This window comes from Rhipicephalus microplus, chromosome 7 (genome assembly GCF_043290135.1).
Source record: "Rhipicephalus microplus isolate Deutch F79 chromosome 7, USDA_Rmic, whole genome shotgun sequence".
Classification (NCBI taxonomy): domain Eukaryota; kingdom Metazoa; phylum Arthropoda; class Arachnida; order Ixodida; family Ixodidae; genus Rhipicephalus; species Rhipicephalus microplus.
The window spans coordinates 26,761,936-26,781,935 of NC_134706.1; the positions used below are offsets into that span (position 1 = coordinate 26,761,936).

General features: G+C 61.3%; 2 non-coding genes and 1 pseudogene across 2 annotated transcripts; all 3 read right to left on the minus strand.

The window, feature by feature from the left end:
- Positions 1 to 16, minus strand: part of LOC142768046 (large subunit ribosomal RNA) — a 3,103-nt pseudogene extending 3,087 nt beyond the window's left edge.
- Positions 17 to 1,170: 1,154 nt separating this feature from the next.
- On the minus strand, positions 1,171 to 1,323 carry LOC142768074 (5.8S ribosomal RNA). Its single transcript, XR_012885251.1, has one exon. It is a non-coding gene; the product is annotated as a 5.8S ribosomal RNA (ribosomal RNA).
- A 1,719-nt stretch (positions 1,324 to 3,042) lies between these two features.
- LOC142767981 (small subunit ribosomal RNA) lies at positions 3,043 to 4,857 on the minus strand. Its single transcript, XR_012885187.1, has one exon. It is a non-coding gene; the product is annotated as a small subunit ribosomal RNA (ribosomal RNA).
- Between the last annotated feature and the right edge of the window lie 15,143 nt (positions 4,858 to 20,000).

Genomic DNA, 20,000 nt, shown 5'->3' on the forward strand with positions numbered 1-20,000 from the left:
GCCTGATCTGAGGTCGACAGCGGATACATTCGCTTCCATCAACTTCCTGCACGACCGCGTGCGCTCGCCCTACCAAGTGCGCCCGCAACCCTGTACAGGGCCACTTCTTCACAAGGCTGGCAATCGGCTTCCCCGCTGCACGCGTGCGGCGCACAACCGGTGTGACGTGGAAGTGACGGGACACGTTCGTAAACCCATCGCGAACCGAGTACGACGCCCTACCAAGTGCGCCCGCAACCCTGTACAGGGTCACATCTTCACAAGGCTGGCAAGCGGCATTCCGCTGCGCGCGTGCGTCGTCCGAGCAGTTGCGTGATAAACGACCGTGTCGAAAGCCCAAACACCGCCGAGGCCAGTCGCCGCCGCCGCAAGGGCAGCCACGCAGCCTGGCGAGAGGCATCGTCTCGTGTAGCGTCGCCCCCGCCCCAACTGGAGTGGCCCAGTTTTTTGAACGGGACGGGAACTGCGAAGCACTTAGACCGACGGCGGACTACGACGAGAACGCCTTAAGCTTCGCCAACGTTTCGCCAACTCGTGCGGGAGACTTTTTCCGCTTCGCGGCAAGTCGTCGCGCCGTGCTCTCCGCATCAACCGCGTACGCAGCGAACCGCAAACGTCGGGCGCAGCCTCCTCACCTCCCTGCGCTTTGCGCGCGAACGTTCCCTGTTCGCGCGGCAAAGCCTGGAGGAGGCACGGCCCCGCAGCGTGTTCGAGCGCCCGGTCTACGGGACACCCTGCTTACTTCGAGGGCAACAAGCGCAACGCAAGGCTGCGATCTCGCGCACTTTGCGCACGGCTGGAGAAGCTTTGCTGGCCGGCTTTCGCTCCTCGTGTTTACCGTGCGTTAAAGTTGCGCGTCCGTGGCTCTCGCAGCTCTTGCGCGCCCGGTCGCAGAGAGGAGTACGCAACCTCGACCGCACTTTCCCTGCAGGCTTCCTTCCGACTCGAAGTCCTGCGGCGGTCTCAACGAGGTGCCACATCCTCAATGCAGTCGGTCGCCCCCGTTTCGGTTGGGCTCTGGCACGACGGTCGCCACCGTCTCGCCCTTGAGTGGCCGCTGTTGGCGCTCGCTGTGAGGTGTTCAGCGTGCTGTCCGTGTTGCCGACGCGGTCAAAACGAGTCGACGGCTCACGTTCCCTTGTGCGCCGAAGGCTCTCTTGATATGTGATCCGACCCTCAGACAGACGAAGCCAAGGGAAGACCCAAGGCCGCAATGTGCGTTCAAAGAATCAGTGCTCAGTGTGTCCTGCAATTCACACCAAGTCTCGCAGCTGGCTGCGTTCTTCATCGACCCGAGAACCGAGTGATCCACCGCTTAGAGTCGTGAAAAAGTGTTTGTTCAATTCCGTACAGTCAAAACCAAACGTTTCTGGCACTCGGCCAAACAGTGGCCAAGAAGGGCGCTTTTCAGCGCACGCTTGGACTCCAAAACTCTGCCGCGCCTTTTTCGGCTGCCGCAAATCGAGCAAACGGTGTGTTTCGGACGGCGTTTCGCTTCCGCTACTTGCGAGTGCTTTCGTGGTCCACCCCTCTATAAATACTCGGGAGGCGTCGAAGCCGGTTCTCCAAGCCGGACCCGTAGGTATCGTTGTGTGCTCGCTCTCATTGGCCCGCCTAACCAGAAAATGCCTGCGGTACACCCATTTGGATAAGAGTGCACGCAGATGCGGGCCTCGACGGCTACACATTTCCTCGGGCGGCCGCCTCCCGGCCTCCGTGGAGCGCGGGATGCACGGTCCCATCGACAAGCCTCTCCCGTTTTTACCGTGGCGTCGCGGTTCACCACGGCGGGCGGGTCGGTCTCCTCCGCATAAAAAGGGGGACCCCCGCTTTTTGTTCCACGAAATCGCACAAGCTTTTTTCGCATCCACGGTTTGCCACCGCACACCAAAATGCCGATCCGGCTGCCTACTTTAGCCAACAGGTGGAGCCAGGCGCGCCGTACTTGCGCGGCACTTCCCACGTCCACCGAAGTCGGTGCCAAGGACCACTTTCGGCGCCGGAGCCGCGTACGAGCCTACTCGAGGCGGAAGAACGAAGCCAGCAAGGGCCTGGCCGCAAGTGCGTTCAATTGTCGGGACGTCCAAGTCCCTCGTTCTTCCGTGCTTCCTCTTTCGGCAAGTCGTTGCGGCACCTTCCCAAAGCGCGCAGACCCGCTAATCGCGACGAGCGCGACGTGGCCGTGCCGCCTTTCCCTCGGCAGCAAGCAAAACGCCTGGCAACGTCGACGCTCCCCTAACCGCGATCTCGCACCGTGTTTCGTGTGGCGAATTCAAAAGCCGGCCGGCGCTGCTGCAACCATTACGGTCGGTACGCATACGCCGCGGAGGGCGGGACGGTCATCGGAGCGTGCGGTTCCTCCATCGAGTACTGCGCACCTCGGCCGTCGCATCGCCGTGCCATGACCGGCCGCGCGTCAACGCGAACCGGTGCCAGCGAGATCCCTCGCCTGCAAGAACCGACCGGCAGCCTCCGTCACCCGAGGACGCGGAGGCGCTTGCCGCGGACGGCGGGACGGTATGCACTGGTGCACAGCGGACCCGTCACATCGCCAGTTCCTTGACCGACCGCCGACGCTTGTGCCGTTCCTCTCGTACTTGGCAGTCGCCGCGCGATTGTCGGGTCTCGTTCTTGCACGCTCGAACGGTCGGGAGGGCACTCGGCTGGCGTTTCGGGAACGCGCAGCCTCGCCTTCTACCGACGTAACCACGACTCGCCGTTCGCGCTCCGCCGCTCCTGTTTACAGTACTAGGCGGTCCCGCAGCGGTCGGGTCGCGCATTTCGAGCGCTTCGAGCCACGGTGCAGTGGCGGGTCGAAAGCCGACCTATGAGTGCGTTGCGCCGTTTGTACCCGCGTCCGCCACCTGGCCGACCGTCCAAGGTCGCGGTGTTGGCGTCCGCTGGGCGCAACAATTTGTCACGGGGTGCCGCTCCACATTCAGGCAGCCCCGTGGGGAAAAGCCGACCCCGCGTCCAAACGGGGTCAGCGGCAGAAAGTGTCGGGCGCAGACGCAGCTGAGGCGCTCACCCTTCACAATCCGTTAATGATCCTTCCGCAGGTTCACCTACGGAAACCTTGTTACGACTTTTACTTCCTCTAAATGATCAAGTTTGGTCATCTTTCCAACAGACCGGCGCAACCGAAAGGCCGCGCCGGACATCGGTCCGAAGACCTCACTAAATCATTCAATCGGTAGTAGCGACGGGCGGTGTGTACAAAGGGCAGGGACGTAATCAACGCGAGCTTATGACTCGCGCTTACTGGGAATTCCTCGTTCAAGGGGAACAATTGCAAGCCCCTATCCCAATCACGAAAGAAGTTCCACGGGTTACCCAGTCTTTTCAGACAGGGATAAAGACACGCTGCTTCCTTCAGTGTAGCGCGCGTGCGGCCCCGGACATCTAAGGGCATCACAGACCTGTTATTGCTCTGTTTCGTGCGGCTAGGAGCCGCTTGTCCCTCTAAGAAGGTTGTAAGGTGCTGGGAACCCCGCACCTATTTAATAGGCTAGAGTCTCGTTCGTTATCGGAATTAACCAGACAAATCGCTCCACCAACTAAGAACGGCCATGCACCACCATCCACCGAATCAAGAAAGAGCTCTCAATCTGTCAATCCTCCCAGTGTCCGGGCCGGGTAAGTTTTCCCGTGTTGAGTCAAATTAAGCCGCAGGCTCCACTCCTGGTGGTGCCCTTCCGTCAATTCCTTTAAGTTTCAGCTTTGCAACCATACTTCCCCCGGAACCCAAATACTTTGGTTTCCCGGAAGCTGCCCGCCGAGTCATTTGAGTAACTCAGGCGGATCGCTGGTTGGCATCGTTTATGGTCAGAACTAGGGCGGTATCTGATCGCCTTCGAACCTCTGACTTTCGTTCTTGATCAATGAAAACATTCTTGGCAAATGCTTTCGCAGTAGTTCGTCTTGCGACGGTCCAAGAATTTCACCTCTAGCGCCGCAATACGAATGCCCCCGTCCGTCCCTCTTAATCATTACCTCGTATTCCAAAAACCAACAGAACAGAAACGAGGTCTTGTTCTATTATTCCATGCAAGTTTATTCAGGCGACTCGCCTGCGTTGAGCACTCTAATTTTTTCAAAGTAAAAGCACCGGCCATCTCGAGGCACACAATGAAGTGCACCAAGAAAGAACCGGCATGATGTTCAGTCCGAGCCGTCGCATCGGGTAGATGCACTACTCGTCTGGAACTGAGATCCAACTACGAGCTTTTTAACCGCAGCAGCTTTAGTATACGCTATTGGAGCTGGAATTACCGCGGCTGCTGGCACCAGACTTGCCCTCCAATTGATCCTCGTTAAAGGATTTAGAGTGTACTCATTTCAATTACGGGGCCTCAAAAGAGTCCCGTATTGTTATTTTTCGTCACTACCTCCCCGTGCCGGGAGTGGGTAATTTGCGCGCCTGCTGCCTTCCTTGGATGTGGTAGCCGTTTCTCAGGCTCCCTCTCCGGAATCGAACCCTGATTCTCCGTTACCCGTAACAACCATGGTAAGCAAGTAACCTACCATCGAAAGTTGATAAGGCAGACACTTGAAAGAAACGTCGCCGGCTCGTGGCCATGCGATCAGCACAAAGTTATCCAGAGTCACCACACAATACGGGCCGAAACCCGATCGATCTTGGTCTAATAAAAGCACCCGTTACCCAAAGGGCTCCAGGCTCACTGCATGTATTAGCTCTAGAATTGCCACAGTTATCCAAGTAGGAAGAAACGATCTAAGGAACCATAACTGATTTAATGAGCCATTCGCGGTTTCGCCTTATTTCGGCATGTACTTAGACATGCATGGCTTAATCTTTGAGACAAGCATATGATTACTGGCAGGATCAACCAGGTAATCGTTCGACTGCGCGTCCGTCCTCGCCCTCGGCGGGCCGGACGCAGTCTGTGTGCGGCGGAGGCCACCTTCAGGCGCCCCAACACGCTTATTTTGCACTCCGAGATGACGGCGTTCGAGCTCGCTACGGCACAACCTTCCCGAAAGACGAGTGGGAGCCGTGCGGCAAGAAGCACGTTCATGCTCGCTCTTTTTCGTTGCATCGACTCGGTCGCGCCGTGCGGGTTGCCCAAGCCCGCTGCACTGTCGGTGGACCGGCCGGAACTAGCAACGGAGCCGAGACTGCAAAGCCGCCAGACGACGGGTCACGCCCGCGTCTTCGGCGCTTTCGCATCTGAATCGCCCGAGGACGACACGGAACACACCTCGATATCGTGGTAAAACGGCACCGTCCGACAACCAGCCCCTAACGCATCAAGCGGATGAGGCTGCAGACGACTGCCGTGGATTCCCCTGGAGCAGACCCGAGGACACGCTTGACGAGGCCGAAGCCCGCCGCATATCAGACACCCGGTCGCTTTCGCGTACGCCGCTCACGAGAACCCCCACATAATAGCAGCGATAAGTACCCAGACCTCCTTGGGCCCTAATACGAGCGTACTCGAGAAAATTTCACCGCGGGTGTGCCCCGAAACGTGTGGCATGTTGAGCGTGCCACAAGTCTACGTCGCTCTCAAACCCGCCGAGGTCGTAGAATTTGCGACCCTACTCACGAAATTCCCACCGAGGATACGGCCGCAAACGTACCGCACCTTGGGTAGGCCACGAGTTTGTGCAACACTACGCTGACGGCACAGCACCGAGGTCGTGCGCGCACGCACGGGAAAATTCCGCCGCGGTTTCTGCCGAAAACGTGAGGCACCACGACTCTCCGCAAGTTCGCGTCGACTGCGAAAGACCGAAGTCGTGAACGACGTGTCCGCTACTCGCCGCCGACACGCTGGACACCAAACGTACAACGACTCGACGGCGTCGTAGAGGCCCACGACGCGGTTTTCCTTAACGACGTCTCGGCGTGGCACCGACAGGTTAGAACGGCCGACCAACGTTCCCTGTCCGCCGTTCGGCTCAGTCGAAGGGCTCGGCGACTTCGGCAACGCTGCGAAGCCGCACGGTGACGCACGCCATGTCCCCATTTTTTTTTTTCTTTCTGCGTCTGCCGGGGTGCCCCTATAATAGCAGCGATAAGCACCCAGACCGCCGTGGGTCGCTCGCCCCGGCTGACGTGGTTTTTCGTACTCCTGCGGCGGTCGCCGTCAAGCACGTCCAAATACGCTACTTTCGTGGGCGCATTCACGCTCTTTCGCTTCGCCGGAGTGCCAGCACTCACTCTGCCAAAAACGGCGAACATCCGAGCGGCGGTTCCCACTTTTGCGTCGGCGTCGCAAACCCCGCCCCGGCAGACGAGGTTTGCCGTACTCGTGCGACGGTGGCCGGCGGGCACGTCGAAAGACGCCGATATCGTGCGCGAATTGGCGCACCTTGGCTTCACCGGAGTGCCGCCACTGACTCCTCCAAAAACGGCGAAGATCCGAGCGGCGCTTCCCACTTTCGCATCGGCGTCCCGAACTCCGCCCCGGCTGACGCGGTTTACCGTACTCGTGCGACGGTCGCCGGCGAGCACGTGGAAAGACGCCGATATCGTGCCCGAATCGGCTCCGTTCGGCTTCGCCGGAGTGCCAGCACTGGCTCGGCGAAAGACGACGAACATCCGAGCGACGGTTCTCACTATTGCGTACGCGTCGCAAACCCCGCCCCGGCAGACGCACTTTGCCGTACTCGTGCGACGGTCGCCGGCGAGCACGTAGAAAGACGCCGATATCGTGCCGGAATCGGCCCCGTTTGGCTTCGCCGGAGTGCCAGCACTCACTCGGCCACAAACGGCGAACATCCGAGCGGCGGTTCCCACTTAGCCGTCGGCGTCCCGAACTCCGCCCCGGCAGACGCGGTTGCCGAGCTCGTGCGACTAGCGACCGCGAAGCCGTCTCGCGACGCCGCTTTCGTGCGCGGCTCCCACTGCGACCTGGGTCACCCGAGGTCGACGAGCAAAAAAGAATGTCGAAAAAAATTTTTTTTTTTTTTGCGTCTGCCGGGGTGCCCCTATAATAGCAGCGATAAGCACCCAGACCGCCATGGGTCGCTCGCCCCGGCTGACGTGGTTTTTCGTTTTCCTGCGGTGGTCGTCGTCAAGCACGTCCAAACACGCCACTTTCGTGGGCGCATTCGCGCTCTTTCGCTTCGCCGGAGTGCCAGCACTCACTCTGCCAAAAACGGCGAACATCCGAGCGGCGGTTCCCACTTTTGCGTCGGCGTCGCAAACCCCGCCCCGGCAGACGAGGTTTGCCGTACTCGTGCGACGGTGGCCGGCGGGCACGTCGAAAGACGCCGATATCGTGCGCGAATTGGCGCACCTTGGCTTCACCGGAGTGCCGCCACTGACTCCTCCAAAAACGGCGAAGATCCGAGCGGCGCTTCCCACTTTCGCATCGGCGTCCCGAACTCCGCCCCGGCTGACGCGGTTTACCGTACTCGTGCGACGGTCGCCGGCGAGCACGTGGAAAGACGCCGATATCGTGCCCGAATCGGCTCCGTTCGGCTTCGCCGGATTGCCAGCACTGGCTCGGCGAAAGACGACGAACATCCGAGCGACGGTTCTCACTATTGCGTACGCGTCGCAAACCCCGCCCCGGCAGACGCACTTTGCCGTACTCGTGCGACGGTCGCCGGCGAGCACGTAGAAAGACGCCGATATCGTGCCGGAATCGGCCCCGTTTGGCTTCGCCGGAGTGCCAGCACTCACTCGGCCACAAACGGCGAACATCCGAGCGGCGGTTCCCACTTAGCCGTCGGCGTCCCGAACTCCGCCCCGGCAGACGCGGTTGCCGAGCTCGTGCGACTAGCGACCGCGAAGCCGTCTCGCGACGCCGCTTTCGTGCGCGGCTCCCACTGCGACCTGGGTCACCCGAGGTCGACGAGCAAAAAAGAATGTCGAAAAAAATTTTTTTTTTTTTTTTTGCGTCTGCCGGGGTGCCCCTATAATAGCAGCGATAAGCACCCAGACCGCCATGGGTCGCTCGCCCCGGCTGACGTGGTTTTTCGTTTTCCTGCGGTGGTCGTCGTCAAGCACGTCCAAACACGCCACTTTCGTGGGCGCATTCGCGCTCTTTCGCTTCGCCGGAGTGCCAGCACTCACTCTGCCAAAAACGGCGAACATCCTAGTGGCGGTTCCCACTTTTGCGTCGGCGTCGCCAACCCCGCCCCGGCATACGCGGTTTGCCGTACTCGTGCGGCGGTGGCCGGCGGGCACGTCGAAAGACACCGATATCGTGCGCGAGTCGATGCTTCTTGGTCTCGCAGGAGGGCCGCCACTCACTCCTGCAAAAACGGCGAAGATCCGAGCGGCGCTTCCCACTTTTTCGTCGGCGTCGCAAACCTCGCCCCGGCAGACGCGCTTTGCCGTACTCGTGCGACGGTCGCCGGCGAGCACGTCGAAATACGCCGATATCGTGCCCGAATCGGCCCCGTTTCGCTTCGCCGGAGTGCCAGCACTCGCTCGGCCAAAGACGACGAACATCCGAGCGACGGTTCCCACTATTGCGTACGCGTCGCGAACCCCGCCCCGGCAGACGCGGTTTGCCGTACTCGTGCGGCGGTGGCCGGCGGGCACGTCGAAAGACGCCGATATCGTGCACGAATTGGCGCTCCTTGGCTTCACCGGAGTGCCAGCACTCACTCGGCCAAAAACGGCGAACATCCGAGCAGCGGTACCCACTTAGCCGTCGGCATCCCGAACTCCGCGCCGGCTGACGCGGTTGCCGAGCTCGTGCGACTAGCGACCGCGAACGCGTCTCGCGACGCCGCTTTCGTGCGCGGCTCCCATTGCGACCTGGGTTACCCGAGCTCGACCAGCAAAAAAGAAGGTCGAAAATTTTTTTTTTTTTTTCTGCGTCTGCCGGGGTGCCCCTATAATAGCAGCGATAAGCACCCAGACCGCCGTGTGTCGCTCGCCCCGGCTGACGTGGTTTTTCGTACTCCTGCAGCGGTCGCCGTCACGCACGTCCAAATACGCCACTTTCGTGGGCGCATTCGCGCTCTTTCGCGTCGCCGGAGTGCCAGCACTCACTCTGCCAAAAACGGCCAACATCCGAGCGGCGGTTCCCACTTTTGCGTCGGCGTCGTAAACCCCGCCCCGGCAGACGCGGTTTGCCCTACTCGTGCGACGGTCGCCGGCGAGCGCGTCGAAAGACGCCGATATCGTGCGCTAATTGGCGCTCCCTGGCTTCTCCGGAGTGCCGCCACTCACTCCTCCAAAAACGGCGAAGATCCGAGCGGCGTTCTCCACTTTCGCATCGGCGTCCCGAACTCCGCCCGGGCTGACGCGGTTTACCGTACTCGTGCGACGGTCGCCGGCGGGCACGTCGAAAGACGCCGATATCGTGCCGTAATCGGCCCCGTTTGGCTTCGCCCGTGTGCCAGCACTCACTCGGCCAAAAACGGCGAACATCCGAGCAGCGTTTCCCACTTTCGCATCGGCGTCCCGAAGCCCGCCCCGGCAGACGCGGTTTGCCCTACTCGAGCGACGGTCGCCGGCGATCACGTCGAAAGGCGCCGAATTCGTGCACGAATCGATGCTTCTTGGTCTCGCAGGAGGGCCGCCACTCACTCCTGCAAAAACGGCGAAGATCCGAGTTGCGCTTCCCACTTTTTCGTCGGCGTCCCGAACTACGCCCCGGCTGACGCGGTTTACCGTACTCGTGCGACGGTCGCCGGCGGGCACTTCAAAATACGCCGATTTCGTGGGCGCATTCACGCTGTTTCGCTTCCCCGGAGTGCCAACACTCACTCTGCCGAAAGCGGCGATCATCCGAGCGGCGGTTCCCACTTTTGCGTCGGCTTCGCAAACGGCGCCCCGGCAGACGCGCTCGTGCGACGTACTCGTGCGACGGTCGCCGGCGAGCACGTCGAAAGACGCCGATATCGTGCTCGAATCGACCCCGTTTCGCTTCGCCGGAGTGCTGCCAGTCACGGCGCAGAAAACGGCGAACAAGTGTTTTTTTTTTTTTTTTTCCTAGAATTTGTGTTATAGAAGGCACATTTGATATCGGACGATAATTTTCAACTTTATCACGCGCACCGATTTTCGTGTAGAGGTTTGCAAGTTTATGGGAATTTCTCCACTTGGAATAATGCGATTTAGTAGTACTACGAGAACTTCATGGATGTACTCAAGGGTACGGGGCAAGTCAGTTACGTCAACACCTGCAGATTTTTTACACTTCAAACTGAAAATTGTTGGTTGTGAGTCCTCGTGTGATATTAAAGGCCGATTCGCTAACACATAGAACAAAGAAAGAAAGGAAGAAAAAACGCCCGCGCTCGCTCAAGAAACCTGGGTTCGCAACAAGTGGCAACAACAAGCAACCGAGCGAGTGCGCCAAAACCCGTGGCGGCCGAACAAACGCGAAGTCCCAACCGCGTCAGCCGGGGCGGCACGGGACAGGAAAAATCACTTCAGCCGGGGCGGCGGGGCACCGAATAAACCTCGTCACCTCGTCGCAGGATAAAAGAGGAAACAAAAAGTCTAAACAGCGTCTGCTGGAGCGAATGCGTAATAAAACAACAACAACAACAAAAAAAAAAAACACCCGCGCTCAAGAAGTCTGCAATCACCACAAAAGGCGACTGTGACCGAGCAGCGTCAGCCGGGGCCGTGCGGAAACGGAAAAACCGCGACTACCGGGGCGTCGAGGCACCGAAAAATCCACTTCAGCCGCGGCGAAAAAAAAAAACAAAAAGAAAGACGGAGGGGGGGGGGGGGAACCACGTCTGCCGGGGCGAAGGAAAAAAAAAAAACGCGTCTGCCGGGGCGAGCCCGGGTGCGGCACCACCGGGAAAACTGTGGCAAACAGACATGGCGATCGAGTGAGTGGGCCGCCAGCCAGGCTCAGCCAAAAAGTGCAAAGTCCGAACTGCGTCAGCCGGGGCGGCAAAAACCACGTCAGCCGGGGCGGCGCAAAAAACCGCGTCTGCCGGGGCGGCACGAAACCGCGTCAGCCGGGGCGGCGCGAAAACTGCGTCAGCCGGGGCGAAAGAAAAAAAAAAAAAAAACGCGTCTGCCGGGGCGAGCCCGGGTGCGGCACCACCGGGAAAACTGTGGCAAACAGACATGGCGATCGAGTGAGTGGGCCGCCAGCCAGGCACAGCCGAAAAGTGCAAAGTCCGAACCGTGTCAGCCGGGGCGGCAAAAAACCGCGTCAGCCGGGGCGGCGCAAAAAACCGCGTCTGCCGGGGCGGCACGAAACCGCGTCTGCCGGGGCGGCGCGAAAACTGCGTCAGCCGGGGCGAGCCCGGGTGCGGCACCACCGGGAAAACTGTGGCAAACAGACATGGCGATCGAGTGAGTGGGCCGCCAGCCAGGCTCAGCCAAAAAGTGCCAAGTCCGAACTGCGTCAGCCGGGGCGGCAAAAAACCGCGTCAGCCGGGGCGGCGCAAAAAACCGCGTCTGCCGGGGCGGCGCGAAAACCGCGTCTGCCGGGGCGGCGCGAAAACTGCGTCAGCCGGGGCGAAAGAAAAAAAAAACGCGTCTGCCGGGGCGAGCCCGGGTGCGGCACCACCGGGAAAACTGTGGCAAACAGACATGGCGATCGAGTGAGTGGGCCGCCAGCAAGGCTCAGCCAAAAAGTGCTAAGTCCGAACTGCGTCAGCTGGGGCGGCAAAAAACCGCGTCTGCCGGGGCGGCACGAAACCGCGTCAGCCGGGGCGGCGCGAAAACCGCGTCTGCCGGGGCGGCACGAAACCGCGTCAGCCGGGGCGGCGCGAAAACTGCGTCAGCCGGGGCGAGCCCGGGTGCGGCACCACCGGGAAAACTGTGGCAAACAGACATGGCGATCGAGTGAGTGGGCCGCCAGCCAGGCACAGCCGAAAAGTGCTAAGTCCGAACTGCGTCAGCCGGGGCGGCAAAAACCGCGTCAGCCGGGGCGGCGCAAAAAACCGCGTCTGCCGGGGCGGCACGAAACCGCGTCAGCCGGGGCGGCGCGAAAACTGCGTCAGCCGGGGCGAAAGAAAAAAAAAAAACGCGTCTGCCGGGGCGAGCCCGGGTGCGGCACCACCGGGAAAACTGTGGCAAACAGACATGGCGATCGAGTGAGTGGGCCGCCAGCCAGGCACAGCCGAAAAGTGCCAAGTCCGAACTGCGTCAGCCGGGGCGGCAAAAAACCGCGTCAGCCGGGGCGGCGCAAAAAACCGCGTCTGCCGGGGCGGCACGAAACCGCGTCAGCCGGGGCGGCGCGAAAACTGCGTCAGCCGGGGCGAGCCCGGGTGCGGCACCACCGGGAAAACTGTGGCAAACAGACATGGCGATCGAGTGAGTGGGCCGCCAGCCAGGCTCAGCCAAAAAGTGCCAAGTCCGAACTGCGTCAGCCGGGGCGGCGCAAAAAACCGCGTCTGCCGGGGCGGCGCGAAAACCGCGTCTGCCGGGGCGGCGCGAAAACTGCGTCAGCCGGGGCGAAAGAAAAAAAAAACGCGTCTGCCGGGGCGGCAAAAAACCGCGTCTGCCGGGGCGGCACGAAACCGCGTCAGCCGGGGCGGCGCGAAAACCGCGTCTGCCGGGGCGGCACGAAACCGCGTCAGCCGGGGCGAGCCCGGGTGCGGCACCACCGGGAAAACTGTGGCAAACAGACATGGCGATCGAGTGAGTGGGCCGCCAGCCAGGCACAGCCGAAAAGTGCTAAGTCCGAACTGCGTCAGCCGGGGCGGCAAAAACCGCGTCAGCCGGGGCGGCGCAAAAACCGCGTCTGCCGGGGCGAATGAAAAAAAAACAAAGAAAAAAGCCCGCGCTTAATCAAAAGAAAACAAAGAAAAAAGCTTGCGCTTAATCAAAAGAAAACAAACAAAAAAAGTTCGCGCTTAAGCCTGGCGGTGGAACCACCGGGGCAAACAGACCTGGCGATCGAGTGAGTGGGCCGCCAGCCGGGGTGAGCCAAAAAGTGCAAAGTCGGAACCGCGTCAGCCGGGGCGGCGCGAAAACCGCGTCAGCCGGGGCGGCGCAAAAACTGCGTCAGCCGGGGCGGCACGGAAAAACGAAAACCGCGTCAGCCGGGGCGGCACGGAAAAACGAAAACCACGTCAGCCGGGGCGACATCAAAATGAGGAAAAAAAAAAAAACTGCCTTAGGACACCTGCGTACACTTTCATGCGTTTGGGCATATCTCTCTGTAACACGCGCGCCCCTCGTTACGCGCGGCACTCTGTTTTCTCCGACACCCATATTTCGGCGGCATGTGGCAAGACGCCGATATCGTGCGCGAATTGGCGCACCTTGGCTTCACCGGAGTGCCGCCACTGACTCCTCCAAAAACGGCGAAGATCCGAGCGGCGCTTCCCACTTTCGCATCGGCGTCCCGAACTCCGCCCCGGCTGACGCGGTTTACCGTACTCGTGCGACGGTCGCCGGCGAGCACGTGGAAAGACGCCGATATCGTGCCCGAATCGGCTCCGTTCGGCTTCGCCGGAGTGCCAGCACTGGCTCGGCGAAAGACGACGAACATCCGAGCGACGGTTCTCACTATTGCGTACGCGTCGCAAACCCCGCCCCGGCAGACGCACTTTGCCGTACTCGTGCGACGGTCGCCGGCGAGCACGTAGAAAGACGCCGATATCGTGCCGGAATCGGCCCCGTTTGGCTTCGCCGGAGTGCCAGCACTCACTCGGCCACAAACGGCGAACATCCGAGCGGCGGTTCCCACTTAGCCGTCGGCGTCCCGAACTCCGCCCCGGCAGACGCGGTTGCCGAGCTCGTGCGACTAGCGACCGCGAAGCCGTCTCGCGACGCCGCTTTCGTGCGCGGCTCCCACTGCGACCTGGGTCACCCGAGGTCGACGAGCAAAAAAGAATGTCGAAAAAAATTTTTTTTTTTTTTGCGTCTGCCGGGGTGCCCCTATAATAGCAGCGATAAGCACCCAGACCGCCATGGGTCGCTCGCCCCGGCTGACGTGGTTTTTCGTTTTCCTGCGGTGGTCGTCGTCAAGCACGTCCAAACACGCCACTTTCGTGGGCGCATTCGCGCTCTTTCGCTTCGCCGGAGTGCCAGCACTCACTCTGCCAAAAACGGCGAACATCCGAGCGGCGGTTCCCACTTTTGCGTCGGCGTCGCAAACCCCGCCCCGGCAGACGAGGTTTGCCGTACTCGTGCGACGGTGGCCGGCGGGCACGTCGAAAGACGCCGATATCGTGCGCGAATTGGCGCACCTTGGCTTCACCGGAGTGCCGCCACTGACTCCTCCAAAAACGGCGAAGATCCGAGCGGCGCTTCCCACTTTCGCATCGGCGTCCCGAACTCCGCCCCGGCTGACGCGGTTTACCGTACTCGTGCGACGGTCGCCGGCGAGCACGTGGAAAGACGCCGATATCGTGCCCGAATCGGCTCCGTTCGGCTTCGCCGGATTGCCAGCACTGGCTCGGCGAAAGACGACGAACATCCGAGCGACGGTTCTCACTATTGCGTACGCGTCGCAAACCCCGCCCCGGCAGACGCACTTTGCCGTACTCGTGCGACGGTCGCCGGCGAGCACGTAGAAAGACGCCGATATCGTGCCGGAATCGGCCCCGTTTGGCTTCGCCGGAGTGCCAGCACTCACTCGGCCACAAACGGCGAACATCCGAGCGGCGGTTCCCACTTAGCCGTCGGCGTCCCGAACTCCGCCCCGGCAGACGCGGTTGCCGAGCTCGTGCGACTAGCGACCGCGAAGCCGTCTCGCGACGCCGCTTTCGTGCGCGGCTCCCACTGCGACCTGGGTCACCCGAGGTCGACGAGCAAAAAAGAATGTCGAAAAAAATTTTTTTTTTTTTTTTGCGTCTGCCGGGGTGCCCCTATAATAGCAGCGATAAGCACCCAGACCGCCATGGGTCGCTCGCCCCGGCTGACGTGGTTTTTCGTTTTCCTGCGGTGGTCGTCGTCAAGCACGTCCAAACACGCCACTTTCGTGGGCGCATTCGCGCTCTTTCGCTTCGCCGGAGTGCCAGCACTCACTCTGCCAAAAACGGCGAACATCCTAGTGGCGGTTCCCACTTTTGCGTCGGCGTCGCCAACCCCGCCCCGGCATACGCGGTTTGCCGTACTCGTGCGGCGGTGGCCGGCGGGCACGTCGAAAGACACCGATATCGTGCGCGAGTCGATGCTTCTTGGTCTCGCAGGAGGGCCGCCACTCACTCCTGCAAAAACGGCGAAGATCCGAGCGGCGCTTCCCACTTTTTCGTCGGCGTCGCAAACCTCGCCCCGGCAGACGCGCTTTGCCGTACTCGTGCGACGGTCGCCGGCGAGCACGTCGAAATACGCCGATATCGTGCCCGAATCGGCCCCGTTTCGCTTCGCCGGAGTGCCAGCACTCGCTCGGCCAAAGACGACGAACATCCGAGCGACGGTTCCCACTATTGCGTACGCGTCGCGAACCCCGCCCCGGCAGACGCGGTTTGCCGTACTCGTGCGGCGGTGGCCGGCGGGCACGTCGAAAGACGCCGATATCGTGCACGAATTGGCGCTCCTTGGCTTCACCGGAGTGCCAGCACTCACTCGGCCAAAAACGGCGAACATCCGAGCAGCGGTACCCACTTAGCCGTCGGCATCCCGAACTCCGCGCCGGCTGACGCGGTTGCCGAGCTCGTGCGACTAGCGACCGCGAACGCGTCTCGCGACGCCGCTTTCGTGCGCGGCTCCCATTGCGACCTGGGTTACCCGAGCTCGACCAGCAAAAAAGAAGGTCGAAAATTTTTTTTTTTTTTTCTGCGTCTGCCGGGGTGCCCCTATAATAGCAGCGATAAGCACCCAGACCGCCGTGTGTCGCTCGCCCCGGCTGACGTGGTTTTTCGTACTCCTGCAGCGGTCGCCGTCACGCACGTCCAAATACGCCACTTTCGTGGGCGCATTCGCGCTCTTTCGCGTCGCCGGAGTGCCAGCACTCACTCTGCCAAAAACGGCCAACATCCGAGCGGCGGTTCCCACTTTTGCGTCGGCGTCGTAAACCCCGCCCCGGCAGACGCGGTTTGCCCTACTCGTGCGACGGTCGCCGGCGAGCGCGTCGAAAGACGCCGATATCGTGCGCTAATTGGCGCTCCCTGGCTTCTCCGGAGTGCCGCCACTCACTCCTCCAAAAACGGCGAAGATCCGAGCGGCGTTCTCCACTTTCGCATCGGCGTCCCGAACTCCGCCCGGGCTGACGCGGTTTACCGTACTCGTGCGACGGTCGCCGGCGGGCACGTCGAAAGACGCCGATATCGTGCCGTAATCGGCCCCGTTTGGCTTCGCCCGTGTGCCAGCACTCACTCGGCCAAAAACGGCGAACATCCGAGCAGCGTTTCCCACTTTCGCATCGGCGTCCCGAAGCCCGCCCCGGCAGACGCGGTTTGCCCTACTCGAGCGACGGTCGCCGGCGATCACGTCGAAAGGCGCCGAATTCGTGCACGAATCGATGCTTCTTGGTCTCGCAGGAGGGCCGCCACTCACTCCTGCAAAAACGGCGAAGATCCGAGTTGCGCTTCCCACTTTTTCGTCGGCGTCCCGAACTACGCCCCGGCTGACGCGGTTTACCGTACTCGTGCGACGGTCGCCGGCGGGCACTTCAAAATACGCCGATTTCGTGGGCGCATTCACGCTGTTTCGCTTCCCCGGAGTGCCAACACTCACTCTGCCGAAAGCGGCGATCATCCGAGCGGCGGTTCCCACTTTTGCGTCGGCTTCGCAAACGGCGCCCCGGCAGACGCGCTCGTGCGACGTACTCGTGCGACGGTCGCCGGCGAGCACGTCGAAAGACGCCGATATCGTGCTCGAATCGACCCCGTTTCGCTTCGCCGGAGTGCTGCCAGTCACGGCGCAGAAAACGGCGAACAAGTGTTTTTTTTTTTTTTTTTCCTAGAATTTGTGTTATAGAAGGCACATTTGATATCGGACGATAATTTTCAACTTTATCACGCGCACCGATTTTCGTGTAGAGGTTTGCAAGTTTATGGGAATTTCTCCACTTGGAATAATGCGATTTAGTAGTACTACGAGAACTTCATGGATGTACTCAAGGGTACGGGGCAAGTCAGTTACGTCAACACCTGCAGATTTTTTACACTTCAAACTGAAAATTGTTGGTTGTGAGTCCTCGTGTGATATTAAAGGCCGATTCGCTAACACATAGAACAAAGAAAGAAAGGAAGAAAAAACGCCCGCGCTCGCTCAAGAAACCTGGGTTCGCAACAAGTGGCAACAACAAGCAACCGAGCGAGTGCGCCAAAACCCGTGGCGGCCGAACAAACGCGAAGTCCCAACCGCGTCAGCCGGGGCGGCACGGGACAGGAAAAATCACTTCAGCCGGGGCGGCGGGGCACCGAATAAACCTCGTCACCTCGTCGCAGGATAAAAGAGGAAACAAAAAGTCTAAACAGCGTCTGCTGGAGCGAATGCGTAATAAAACAACAACAACAACAAAAAAAAAAACACCCGCGCTCAAGAAGTCTGCAATCACCACAAAAGGCGACTGTGACCGAGCAGCGTCAGCCGGGGCCGTGCGGAAACGGAAAAACCGCGACTACCGGGGCGTCGAGGCACCGAAAAATCCACTTCAGCCGCGGCGAAAAAAAAAAACAAAAAGAAAGACGGAGGGGGGGGGGGGAACCACGTCTGCCGGGGCGAAGGAAAAAAAAAAAACGCGTCTGCCGGGGCGAGCCCGGGTGCGGCACCACCGGGAAAACTGTGGCAAACAGACATGGCGATCGAGTGAGTGGGCCGCCAGCCAGGCTCAGCCAAAAAGTGCAAAGTCCGAACTGCGTCAGCCGGGGCGGCAAAAACCACGTCAGCCGGGGCGGCGCAAAAAACCGCGTCTGCCGGGGCGGCACGAAACCGCGTCAGCCGGGGCGGCGCGAAAACTGCGTCAGCCGGGGCGAAAGAAAAAAAAAAAAAAACGCGTCTGCCGGGGCGAGCCCGGGTGCGGCACCACCGGGAAAACTGTGGCAAACAGACATGGCGATCGAGTGAGTGGGCCGCCAGCCAGGCACAGCCGAAAAGTGCAAAGTCCGAACCGTGTCAGCCGGGGCGGCAAAAAACCGCGTCAGCCGGGGCGGCGCAAAAAACCGCGTCTGCCGGGGCGGCACGAAACCGCGTCTGCCGGGGCGGCGCGAAAACTGCGTCAGCCGGGGCGAGCCCGGGTGCGGCACCACCGGGAAAACTGGCAAACAGACATGGCGATCGAGTGAGTGGGCCGCCAGCCAGGCTCAGCCAAAAAGTGCCAAGTCCGAACTGCGTCAGCCGGGGCGGCAAAAAACCGCGTCAGCCGGGGCGGCGCAAAAAACCGCGTCTGCCGGGGCGGCGCGAAAACCGCGTCTGCCGGGGCGGCGCGAAAACTGCGTCAGCCGGGGCGAAAGAAAAAAAAAAACGCGTCTGCCGGGGCGAGCCCGGGTGCGGCACCACCGGGAAAACTGTGGCAAACAGACATGGCGATCGAGTGAGTGGGCCGCCAGCAAGGCTCAGCCAAAAAGTGCTAAGTCCGAACTGCGTCAGCTGGGGCGGCAAAAAACCGCGTCTGCCGGGGCGGCACGAAACCGCGTCAGCCGGGGCGGCGCGAAAACCGCGTCTGCCGGGGCGGCACGAAACCGCGTCAGCCGGGGCGGCGCGAAAACTGCGTCAGCCGGGGCGAGCCCGGGTGCGGCACCACCGGGAAAACTGTGGCAAACAGACATGGCGATCGAGTGAGTGGGCCGCCAGCCAGGCACAGCCGAAAAGTGCTAAGTCCGAACTGCGTCAGCCGGGGCGGCAAAAACCGCGTCAGCCGGGGCGGCGCGAAAACCGCGTCTGCCGGGGCGGCACGAAACCGCGTCAGCCGGGGCGGCGCGAAAACTGCGTCAGCCGGGGCGAGCCCGGGTGCGGCACCACCGGGAAAACTGTGGCTAACAGACATGGCGATCGAGTGAGTGGGCCACCAGCCAGGCTCAGCCAAAAAGTGCTAAGTCCGAACTGCGTCAGCCGGGGCGGCAAAAACCGCGTCAGCCGGGGCGGCGCAAAAAACCGCGTCTGCCGGGGCGGCACGAAACCGCGTCAGCCGGGGCGGCGCGAAAACTGCGTCAGCCGGGGCGAAAGAAAAAAAAAAAACGCGTCTGCCGGGGCGAGCCCGGGTGCGGCACCACCGGGAAAACTGTGGCAAACAGACATGGCGATCGAGTGAGTGGGCCGCCAGCCAGGCACAGCCGAAAAGTGCCAAGTCCGAACTGCGTCAGCCGGGGCGGCAAAAAACCGCGTCAGCCGGGGCGGCGCAAAAAACCGCGTCTGCCGGGGCGGCACGAAACCGCGTCAGCCGGGGCGGCGCGAAAACTGCGTCAGCCGGGGCGAGCCCGGGTGCGGCACCACCGGGAAAACTGTGGCAAACAGACATGGCGATCGAGTGAGTGGGCCGCCAGCCAGGCTCAGCCAAAAAGTGCCAAGTCCGAACTGCGTCAGCCGGGGCGGCGCAAAAAACCGCGTCTGCCGGGGCGGCGCGAAAACCGCGTCTGCCGGGGCGGCGCGAAAACTGCGTCAGCCGGGGCGAAAGAAAAAAAAAACGCGTCTGCCGGGGCGGCAAAAAACCGCGTCTGCCGGGGCGGCACGAAACCGCGTCAGCCGGGGCGGCGCGAAAACCGCGTCTGCCGGGGCGGCACGAAACCGCGTCAGCCGGGGCGAGCCCGGGTGCGGCACCACCGGGAAAACTGTGGCAAACAGACATGGCGATCGAGTGAGTGGGCCGCCAGCCAGGCACAGCCGAAAAGTGCTAAGTCCGAACTGCGTCAGCCGGGGCGGCAAAAACCGCGTCAGCCGGGGCGGCGCAAAAACCGCGTCTGCCGGGGCGAATGCAAAAAAAACAAAGAAAAAAGCCCGCGCTTAATCAAAAGAAAACAAAGAAAAAAGCTTGCGCTTAATCAAAAGAAAACAAACAAAAAAAGTTCGCGCTTAAGCCTGGCGGTGGAACCACCGGGGCAAACAGACCTGGCGATCGAGTGAGTGGGCCGCCAGCCGGGGTGAGCCAAAAAGTGCAAAGTCGGAACCGCGTCAGCCGGGGCGGCGCGAAAACCGCGTCAGCCGGGGCGGCGCAAAAACTGCGTCAGCCGGGGCGGCACGGAAAAACGAAAACCGCGTCAGC